We start from the raw sequence: 11,466 nt of genomic DNA, 5'->3' as shown, positions 1-11,466 counted from the left end.
ACTGTCAAAACTGAGATTCCAAACTTCTCTCTTACAGCTCAACCATTGTATGCTTCACTTAAAAATGACAAACCTGACCCTGTCATTCAGAAAGATCGAGAAGACTTAGCTTTGGAGACTTTAAAAAAAAGCCTAATAAAGCCTCCTGCCCTCGGACATCCTAATTATCAACTTCCCTTTTCCTCGTTGTTTGTGAGAAGGAAGAAAATGCCTGGAGTACTTGCCCCAAAATATGGGGGACCATCACTGACCCACTGGGTAGGAGAGCCAACCACTGGAGCCTGTGGCCAGGGATGTCCCTTCTGCCCCCACCTCTGAGCCATTCCTATCACTGCCCTTCTGGTTAAGGCCAGTGAAGAAAGAGTCACAGGACTCCCTCTAACCAAGCTTGTGATGCATGCAGCAGAAGCCCCCCCAAATTCTCACCACACTCAACACCTCAGTCAGCTGCCTCCCCTCCTAGGAGATCCCCCCGCTAACTGCTCCTCACAGAACTCCTTTTCACTGCAATAACCTTAATTAAGCCGCTATTCTTCTCTCCTCCTTCACGGAGGAGACCACTCACAACTGCTTAAGACTGACAGATCACCTCTTGACTCCCTGTGACCATTCCTAGGAAACTCCTCTAACCAAGACAGATTTTTCATGTTTTACTGATGGTGCTTATTTAAAGGATGAAAATGACAAATACTGTGCTGGGAATGCTAGTGCGGCTCCTTTGGAAGTGACTGAGGCAGCACTTCCATACCTTTAGCTACTTGAGCCCAACAGGCTGAGTTACACACCCTTGGTCAAGCTTGTACCTTGGCCAAAGGTAAAACCACAAACATTTACACCCGTAGCTGGTATGTCTTTGGGTAGCTCAGAACTCTGGAATGTTATGGCAACGATGTGGTGCCCTTACCTCCAAAGGGGATAAAATTAAAAATGGCTCCTAGGGTCAAGATTCATTAAATGCCATACTTTTTCGAGCTGCTCTTTTATTAAGGTTCCTGGGCATTCCAGACTCGACTCTCCAGAGGCCAAAGGAAACCACCTAACTGATACTTCCCCCAAAACACTCCTCTCAAAGAAATCAAGAGCCAAACCTCTGTCACAGTCCAAAGGAATGTTCTAAATGAGGATTTTGAAAAACTGACCAGAGACACCTGATAACTGGCCCCCAGAAAAGGAAAAACAATACTGGGAATCTAATCATTGTTGGTTGGATTAAAACAACAACAAAAACAAAAAATGTAGTTTGGACCAAATAATCTGGCCCAATTCATGAAACCGATATGGTGGGGAAATAGAAATAAAGCCGCAAAAAGTGCCTACCTCGCTTGCCCCACGTGTCCAAAACACAATGCAAAAAAACACACTCACACTGCTCACCTGAAATTACCTAAGGGGCCATTCGCGGTTTGGCAAATGGATTTCATACAGCTACCCCCATCTCATGGATTTAAATATGCTTTAGTCATGGTTTGTAGGTTATCTCCCTGGGCCAACGTTCTCTCTTGTAGACAGACCACTGCTGCTTCTGTAGCTAAAATTCTATTAGAAAAAAAAAAAAAAAAAATCCCAACGTGGAGAAACCTCTTTAAAGTCATAGTAATAATCAAGGAACGCATTTTACCAAGCAGGTGTTTCAGCAACTCTATGCTGCCCGGCCAGTTTTACAACACTTCCATCCTCAATCCTCAGGTTAGTCCAATGTACTACGGACACTATTAAGATTCAACTGGAAAAATTTGCAGAGATCTCCCGTATTATCTTGGCCTAAAAGCATTGCCTTGATACTTCTTAACTCAGCTCCACCCCTTTGGAGCTCAGACATTTACCCTTTGAAATAATCTGAGAACGTCCAACGCACTTGGCTCCTGCCTTCTTTGACCCACGGTTGATAAAGATATACTTGAATATTGTAAAAGCCTAGCTGCTCCTATTGAAAATAACCAGGCTTTGGTAGAGCAATCTTTTCACCATGCACTCTTGAGAGATGAGAACTTAAGAATCACACCTTGCAACTGGAGATTTCATCTACTATAAAAGACACCTCTGGAAAGACTCTCTTCAACCTCGCTGGAAAGGCCCCTCTTAGGTACTGCTAACCAACCCTTGTGCTGCCAAACTCCAGGGAACAGACTCCTGCATTCACAGGACCTGTCTAAAGAAATCAAACCCCGCCTGGACCTACACACCGTCTAATGACCCGAAAGTAAAGATATCCCGGAACTGAAGCAGACTGCATCTGATGAGACAGCTTCCCCAAGATGTCCATACTTGGCCTGTTAGAAGGTTCAGGATTCACAGAGTCTCTCTTCTTCATCTGGACTATTAACGGAGTGTGGATTCTTATCCAAAACTCATGGTTTCTGAATTGTCGACTTTACTGTATTACTACATTTGCTTAGAACAGTTCTCTTGAGATAACAATACTGTTTTAAAGGGTCTTTGAAGTTCTGCTGTTTTGCAAAAAGCCCACCAGCTATTGCTTCATATTTATACCTGCACTATATCTTCCCGAATGAACCCCGTCAATTCTCAGAGTGCTCCTGTTGTATTCATTATTCTATTTTCTTGACTGGCTCCAAGGGGCAACTTCTAGTAGGCATACAGGACTCTGGGTTTGACTCCTGTAGGGGGATCTTTTCTCCCCTAAACTGGAATCAGTGCCAATGGATATTTTTAGTTGGCTACTTACAAAGTTTTTTTTTTTTTTTTTTTTTTTTTTAAGTAATCTCCACACTCAACATGGGGCTCGAACTCACAACCCCAAGATCAAGGGGTGAACGCTCCACCCAGGTGCCCCCTAGATGGCTACTTTCAGATCTAGGATCCTGGTTTAGAACCATCACACAATTCAAAACTGTCATGATACTTTTGATTCCGTACTTGCTGCCTATCAAACTTCTGTAAAAATGTCATACCCAGGGGTGCTTGGGTGGCTCAGTCAGTTAAACATCTGCCTCTGACTCAGGTTGTGTCCCAGGGTCCTGGGATCGAGCCCCACGTCAGGCTCCCTGCTGCCCGCTTCTCCCTCTCTCTCTGCCTGCCGCTCCCCTTGCTTGTGCTCTCCCTCTGTCAAATAAATCTTAAAAAAAATTAAAAATTGACGTACCCAATAGACAATCTCCAATGCTTACAATCTTGATAAATATGCACTAGAGGTGGGAGATGCCTGAGGGTTCTCCCTGCTCCCCCTCCTTGTTACTCAAATGTGACCTCAGTAGGTTTCCAATCTATAGAACTTTCCCCCCAATGTGGGACATTACACCCAGGGAAGGTCCTTCCGAGCACTGAGGGACAAAAGGCCACTGAATTAGAAGAATCTGCTGATCAGCAATGCTTTTGGAGAAAGAGCTTGATCAAAAGGGGGGAAATGTGAAAATTTATAAAGGGAAACCTCACTAAAGTGCAATCAGGAGGCTAGAAGGGGGAGTCAGTACCACTGAATGCCAACTGTAGGAAAAATTGTCAATTACAACCCCACCAGAAGAATCTCAACAGGAAAGAATCATCAATAACAGGCCCCCAAAGGGGGAAAAAGTACATAGTATCTCATATAAGAAGTTAACCACCCCTGCAACTCAGCCAAAGATGAACCCTCCTCACCCTGAACTCCTGCTTTTCTCCAAAGGACTTTTGTTCAAAATAACCCCTTCCGGCTTCCTCATTCTCCATAAAATAACCTTTTTCTCCTTTGTTTGTTGGACATAGCTTGCGTGTCCAAAATTGCAGCTCTCAATTAATAAACCCAAATAAACCCATTTTTGCTGGTAAAATTAACTTTTTTTTCAGGTTAATGTACTATACCTGTGCAATTTCATTTTCACAACAACCCTCGGAAACTACTGGGTCCACACTTCACAAGTAAGAAAACCCAAGAGGGCTGAGGCCTGGTCAAGGTCCTGGAGCTCCTACAAGATGTGACAGAATAGGGGTCAGAGCCCATCATGGCCTGTGACAACTGAGCTTTATGACTCTACACTGCTTTCAATGCCACCACTACAATAAACTGGCGGTGCTGTATTTGTGGGGGAAACAGAAGAGAAGATTTGATTACTTAAAAATCACCTTATTTTAAAGCATCTTACAAATGTATTGGGAGGGTGCTTATAAAAAAAAGCTGGCTCATATTCTATTTATTAAGGTGGATTATCAATAGGTACACAGATATTCATTTTATTGTTTTATATACTCTTACACCTGTTTCACAATAAAAAAGAACCCAGAGCCTGACCTGGGAGGCTGTCTCTGGAACACCAGGCACCAGTAAGAGCCTGGCCCACCATCGTAAAGAAAAACACAGCTGATGAGTTTAGCCAGATACCAAGAAGTGTCTTGTTAGAAACGGTTATGTTGGGCGCCTGGGTGGCTCAGTTGGTTAAGCGACTGCCTTCGGCTCAGGTCATGATCCTGGAGTCCCTGGATCGAGTCCCGCATCGGGGTCCCTGCTCGGCAGGGAGTCTGCTTCTCCCTCTAACCCTCCCCCATCTCATGTGCTCTCTCTCATTCTCTCTCTCTCAAATAAATAAATAAAATCTTTAAAAAAAAAAAAAAAAAAGAAACGGTTATGTTGCAAACCTTTTTTTTTTTTTTTTCTTAAATGCTGCCAACTCTTTCTACTGTTTGTTGTGAGTAGCATCACAATCACTGATGGCTTTGAGGTAAAAAAGCACACAAATGCCATCAGACGTGTACCAGTCCAGCCTTGAAGAAGTCTCCAGTGATCCTAGTTTTTTTTTTTTTTTTAAAGATTTTATTTATTTATTTGACAGAGAAAGACACAGCGAGAGAGGGAACACAAGCAGAGGGAGTGGGAGAGGGAGAAGCAGACTCCCCGCCAAGCAGGGAGCCCGATGCGGGACTCGATCCAGGGACTCCAGGATCATGACCTGAGCCGAAGGCAGTCGCTTAACCAACTGAGCCACCCAGGCGCCCCAGTGATCCTAGTTTTTTAATTTCGGAAACTAAACATTGGTCTTTTGCTTTTGGAGACAAAAAAATTATTACTCGTTTTAACTGCTGAGCATATGAATGGAGAAACTGTTTCTCTCTTGCTAAAACATTTTGCATTCAAGGCGGAATAAAAAGGTAATTTATTTCCAAAAATAAAATCTTCATAACCATAAATCTATTCTAAGCTATTTTATTAAAAATGTACAGAGTAAGAAAAGCACCAAGGCAACATCCATCAATGAAGATTAGTCAAGAAGAGGAATAATGAAAATACCAGGGGAAAAAAGTAACCAAAGAAACGCTTTAGAACAGCTTATTTTCAGTTAAACTGAAATTATATACGTTGTCCTTTGAGAAATGCAAGTTGCACAATATGTGTAGTATAATCCCATTTTTATTAAAAGTGTAATTATATAGAACATATTTGTAGACAGAAGAAAGGGCCAGAAAGGATAAAGATCAAACTGCCTTTAAGTGTAGGGGGTGAAAGAGGCTCATGTAACTTTCAAAATTTGCTTTATCCAATTCTGACAAGTTAGAATTATTTTCCAACATGTGTATGCTTCTTTCGTAAATCCTTTAAAAGGCTAAAAAATATTAATTAAAAAAAAAACTTCCATGAGGGCAAAACTGCAAATTAACAAAATGTCACTTTAGCTACTAATCAGAGAAAAACTGTAAAGGGGCAAGTGCAAGTACTATGACCCCATGAAGATTTGTTTTTGGAAAGTATTTTTTAAGCTGATTAGTAAAACCAGGGTTTGGAAGGACTGGCTGTCTACTCCACTAGACTATCAGAGACCAAAACACAGAATCCGGTCAGAAGTTCTAATACTGGAAAAATACAAATGTATTTTTGAGAGAGAAATTAACAGGAGGAGCCAGTCAACAAAAGCAAGACTGAGTTACTTATCAGTGCGCATCCTTGAACTTCTGTCCTAGCATCAGCCTGCACCCCTCCCCTTTGTATGCCCCCACACTCTGGAAATGTGCAGACCTGCCCTTTGCACACAAGGTTACAAGGCTGAGATCAAAGCCCAGGCCCCTGTGAGCAGTTCAGAGGAAACGTCGCTTGGAGCTCAATGACGCCCCACCTGACTTTCCCCCGGAAAGGCCACTCTGAACACACAAGAAAATATTCACAGCTCTTCTCTAGTTTCTTAATTGGGGTATGCAAAGGTCCTAAGTGCTACGGTTTCCAGGTTTTGATTTCACAGAGGAAAAAACACACAAAAAAATTGGCGGGGGGTGGGGGGTAACAGACATATATATAGAACTGTTATCTTTATATTTTACCATTTCCTTTAAAAAGGATGTTAATACTTCAGAAGCAGGGGCGCCTGGGTGGCTCAGTCGTTAAGCGTCTGCCTTCAGCTCAGGTCATGATCCCAGGGTCCTGGGATCGAGCCCCACATCGGGCTCCCTGCTCTGCAGGGAAGCCTGCTTCTCCCTCTCCCATTCCCCCTGCTTCTGTTCCCTCTCTCGCTGTCTGTCAAATGAATAAATAAACTCTTAAAAAAAAAAAACTTCAGAAGCAGGGAAGATATAGCCCTGGGGCCAGTACCATTCACCGACCAGAAACTGAGCAACCAAATCATTTTGTCAATTCAGTAGATGCCAAAAAGGCTGACAAAATACCTACTCCTAATTCAAAAAACAAATACAAAACCTCTTTCATGAAACAAAATACTTGCTGAACAGGACAAAGGATATCTTCTGAAAACAAGGGCAAACACAAGATACTATGTACTCTTCATTGAGTACTTTTACATTGAGTTTGTATTTTTTAACTGATTTAAAAGAAGCACATGTACGTAACCCAAAAATCTAGGCGAAATGGGTAATCTCCTTAAAACAATTTTTTAAAACCCTGAACAAATAATAGTACACAAATAGAGAAAAATCACAAAAGCAAAGAACTGTGCTCAAAAAAAGATGCCAAGCTTAAGACAAATTTACAGTTACATCCTAACCTTCCTGGTAACGAAATAGTAAATGGGAAACCTTCCCAATTCCTCTGGGAAAACTGACAAGCTAACAAAGAAAGCAAAAGAGAAGAAAACTGTATGTTAACTTCACTTGCCAGTCCTATTTTTTTTTTTTAACTTTTGCAAATTTGACATGCAAAGAATGACATCTGGTTTCAATCTTGATTTCTTTGATCCATGTGTCTATAGTTCTCTTATGAACTGTTAAAGTGCCTTTTGTCCATTTTTTTCAGTAGGTTTGATTTTTTTTCTTATTCACTTGTAAGAGCTCCTTACAAATTAAGGACTTTAACCCTTTGTCATGTTGCAAATATTTTCCCCAGAAAAAGTAAATGACTGCTTTTTCCTCTCTGTTTATATCACTTGAAATAAAGGATAGCTTTTTCATCTCTCTAAAGTCAAATCTAGTATCTTTTTGCAATTGCTTCTAATACTTTTGTGCTTAGGAAGCCCCTCCTCATTCCAAGATCAGAGAAATATTCACCTTCATTTTCAGCAAGATGTTTTTGGTCAGAATAATTTTTAAATGTTTAACATCCGTCCCTTTAAAAATGCATATCCAGGGGCACCTGGGTGGCTTAGCTGGTCAAGCAGCCGGCTCTTGGTTTCAGCTCAAGTCATGATCTCAGGGTCCTGGGGATTGAGCCTTGCATCAGGCTCCCCACTCAGCAGGGAGTCTGCTTGAGATTCTCTCCCCTTCCCTCTGCCCCTCCTCCTGCTTGTGTGCCAGCCCATCCTGTCCCCTCTGCCCCCCTCTCAAATAAATCTTTTAAAAAAATAAAAATGCATATCCAATAAAATCATTGCTCTAGGAAAATAACTAGATGAGTATAATTATATTCACTTTAGTTGTAAAACAAGTCAATGTCCAATATTTAAGGGCTAACTAAATTATGACAGTAAAATGCTTTATGATAAAACACTACAAAACCATTCAGGAAAACAGTCATGCTCTGTTACTAAGTGGGGGGAGGGAGGGATGAGGCAGAACACCCCCATTTTTATATAAAAACTGTATTTGTGGGCGCCTGGGTGGCTCAGTCGGTTAAGCGACTGCCTTCGGCTCAGGTCATGATCCTGGAGTCCCGGGATTGAGTCCCGCATCGGGCTCCCTGCTCAGCAGGGAGTCTGCTTCTCCCTCTGACCCTCCCCCTCTCATGCTCTCTGTCTCTCATTCTCTCTGAGATAAATAAATAAAAAAAAAAAACTGTATTTGTTTGGTAAACCAGGCAGTCTAGATACTTTAAAATATTAACAGTGATCCTCCCTGGGTGTCAGATTGCATGTGGGGTCCTATTTCTTTATGCTTTTCTCTTTTACATTACTAATGAACATTTATTGTATTTGTGATTAGAAAAAAAAAGCTTAAAATTCATAAATATATATGCAAAACAAGCCACTAAAACTAATTTTGCCCACATGCTTAAGTTGCAACTGTCTTTCAAAAAAATTAAAAATGCCTTTCCTTCACTTAACACATTTAATCCCATATTACAAATAGGATAATAATGACTTAATTCAAGAAAAATGGAGGCTTGCCAATCTTCCTAATTACCCAAAAGATCTAAGGAGTAATGTCTGATTTATATTCCTGGCAAAATGACCAAATTAAAAACACAGTCCAATGACAATTATCAGTGGTAATAAGTCAAGCTCAGCTAACACAAACGGTTCCATTTTTCCTTAATAAACTGTGCCTTAGCACGTGAACATGTACAGCTGAGTTCAACTAAGCTGAAAAGCTAACCCCAAAAGCTTCCCTGTCAGACTGGACGGACGTGCCCTTATGCTCTAATGCCCCAATCTCTCTCTGAACAGCCCCATCCTCTGCCTATTGGTGAGGGGTGCTCCTTGACACACCCAGACGTGACAGCTCAAGGGCGCTCCCTTGCTATCATTTCCCCCCCCCTTCCTGTACCCATTTCCGGGGCCTCATTACTGTGGAAGACAGGAGTAATTTTGGAGTAGAACCAGGGGTGTGTGTGAAGAGGGAGGACAAGATCCCCCCTGGGACCTGCTAACCCCAGAACTCCCTAAAACTTTTCCAAAGTGCCAGAGAATGATCACAATTAGGTAATACCTGTAATCAGATTAAAGTAACTCAGGGTCAGAATTTTGAACTCAGAACCAGGGAAGACCTGGAGATGGTCATGTGAGGGTCTCAGACAGGCTACTTCTCCCCAGATGTACCTCAGTATCCTGCCCAAGATGGTGCTCCATAATGGTTGGGTGGGAGAATGAACACAAAGGGTAAATTAGAAATCCCACAGACCCACCCGCTAAGGGCAGTGAAGGGCACAGAGGGGAAGCAGAGATTCACACCCGGTTAGAAGCAGCAAGAGAACAGATTCCAACAGATTCCCACTAGAAACTGTGGAGAGGAAAATAATAATGCCTGGATAGGCACAGAGAGCACCTAGTGCCTACTGCAAGTCCTGTGCTACCCTTGTTATTAACAGCCTGCCCACGACCTCAGGAGTTAACAAGACTCACAAGGACTGAAAACTAGTTAGGACAAGCGTTTCCAGAGACCTGGAATACAGATGAAGTCCATATTTTGGAAAAAGCCTAAAGGATATAATTAGAAAAAGTTACTTGAGGCTATTATTGAAGCATGATGCAAAAGTCTCAATTTTTTAATAGTACCAGCGCAAAAGTAAGGAATGAAAGCACAAGAACTCCATCGACCCAAAACAGACATCATACATGCCCAAAGGGGAAAGCACTGAACATCAAAAGTGTCAAAATTTAAAACTGGAGTGGAAAGCTTGTCACTGCCAATCTAGCCCCACTTTCTGGCTCTTTAGAGTAACAGCACCCAACTCCCGGGTGATCCCACTTAAAGTTCCCATTCATTGGGACCAGGATGGTGAAAAATCTTCAAGTTCATATTTAACTTTTTAAAATTCAGCTGATTATTCCCATCATACTTTAAAAGACAAGCAGATTTGAAATCTAAAAAACCTTTTAAGCAAAATCACATCCTGACAGATTTTTATTCATCTTTAAGAAAAACGTTTCGTTTGAAACTTTAGAGTCTGAAAAATGAGGTTTTTTTTTTTTTTTGAAAACTAAAGTCCTAAAAATGATCTACAAATAAAACTTCCTGGATACATCATAAAATTACAAGACAAATTGGGAAACATATTTGTAACATTTACTAAAGTGCTAATACCCTTGCTATAAAAAGAACTGCTATAAATCAACAGGAGAAAGATGGAACAGAAAACTAGAAAAATTGGTAAAGGAAATAAATAAGCCAAACAAAATATAAATGGCCCAAAAAAACTCAGAAGCGTTCAAACTCACTAGTTACCAAAGAAAAGCAGAATAAACATAATGATTCTATTCTTTGCCCAAATTGGTTAAAAAAAGGAGGGGAGGGTCAGGAAAGTTTAACATAGCAATAATTCCCAGTACCATTAACCTGGATGCAGTAAGTATCCTGCCTATACGTTATATAACAAAGCCTTAAAAATGTAAACGATGTCCCTTCCAAAAAAGTAGTCTAAAGAAATAATCTGAAAAATGCACACAGATTTCCATACAAGTCTGTTCACTATTGTATTATGTTCACCACAGCAAAAAATGGCTCATAAGCTAAATGCCCAACAATGGAAGGATTTGTCAAATAAAACATGATGCATTCAGCACAAATGAGCTGTTAAAAGCCATGTTTTAAAGGGCTATTTAATGATTTAGTCATTTGCCTAACGTACACTGCTAAATTAAAAAAAAAAAAGAAAAAAGAAAACTGGTTTAAATAGCCCCTGTATCTCTATTTCAAAATACAAATATACATGTGTTCATATGTACATGTACACAAACAAAAAATTTTACTTTCAAATAAAGAAAAAATATTCAATGAGTAAAATAAGCTATTTTAGGTGTTTCCACCAGTCCTAATATTCTTTAATATTCTAAGACAGGACACCAGTCTCACTTTCAGGCATTTTTCCAGTAATTCTGACCTTAATTCTGATCAATTCCGACCAACAGCTTCATATACTTCTATAGTAATTCTAACCAATAATTTCAGTGTTCTTTATACAACAATCCCTAAAATAGCTGTGCATTTCCTGCATATTCTTCTCAAATCAGCCCATTTCCTATCGCAGAAAAGCAAAAGAGAAATGACACTCCCCAGGGAGTGCTCTATCCTTGCCCCCTATACAGACCACAGACAACTACACACACCCAGGAGAAAGTAAAAAGCAAAATCCTTTTATTTCTCAAGAAAACAACGTCAGTGGTCAGATTAAATGAAGAAAAAGGGGGACGCCTGGGTGGCTCAGTCGGTTAAGCGTCTGCCTTCAGCTCAGGTCATGATCCCAGGGTCCTGGGATCGAGCCCCGCATCTGGCTCCTTGCTCAGCAGGGAGCCTGCTTCTCCCCGCTGCCTGCCGCTCCCCCCCCCTGCCTGTGCACTCTCTCGCTCTGACAAAATCTTAAAAAAAAAAAAAAATGAAAAAGTACACAGAGCTCTCTAGCACATTTTTCACCAAAGTGACCAAATGCTTCACACATGCAGCTCC

This window comes from Neomonachus schauinslandi, chromosome 10 (assembly GCF_002201575.2).
Source record: "Neomonachus schauinslandi chromosome 10, ASM220157v2, whole genome shotgun sequence".
NCBI classification, from domain to species: domain Eukaryota; kingdom Metazoa; phylum Chordata; class Mammalia; order Carnivora; family Phocidae; genus Neomonachus; species Neomonachus schauinslandi.
Note: the sequence above shows the minus strand (reverse complement) of the source record.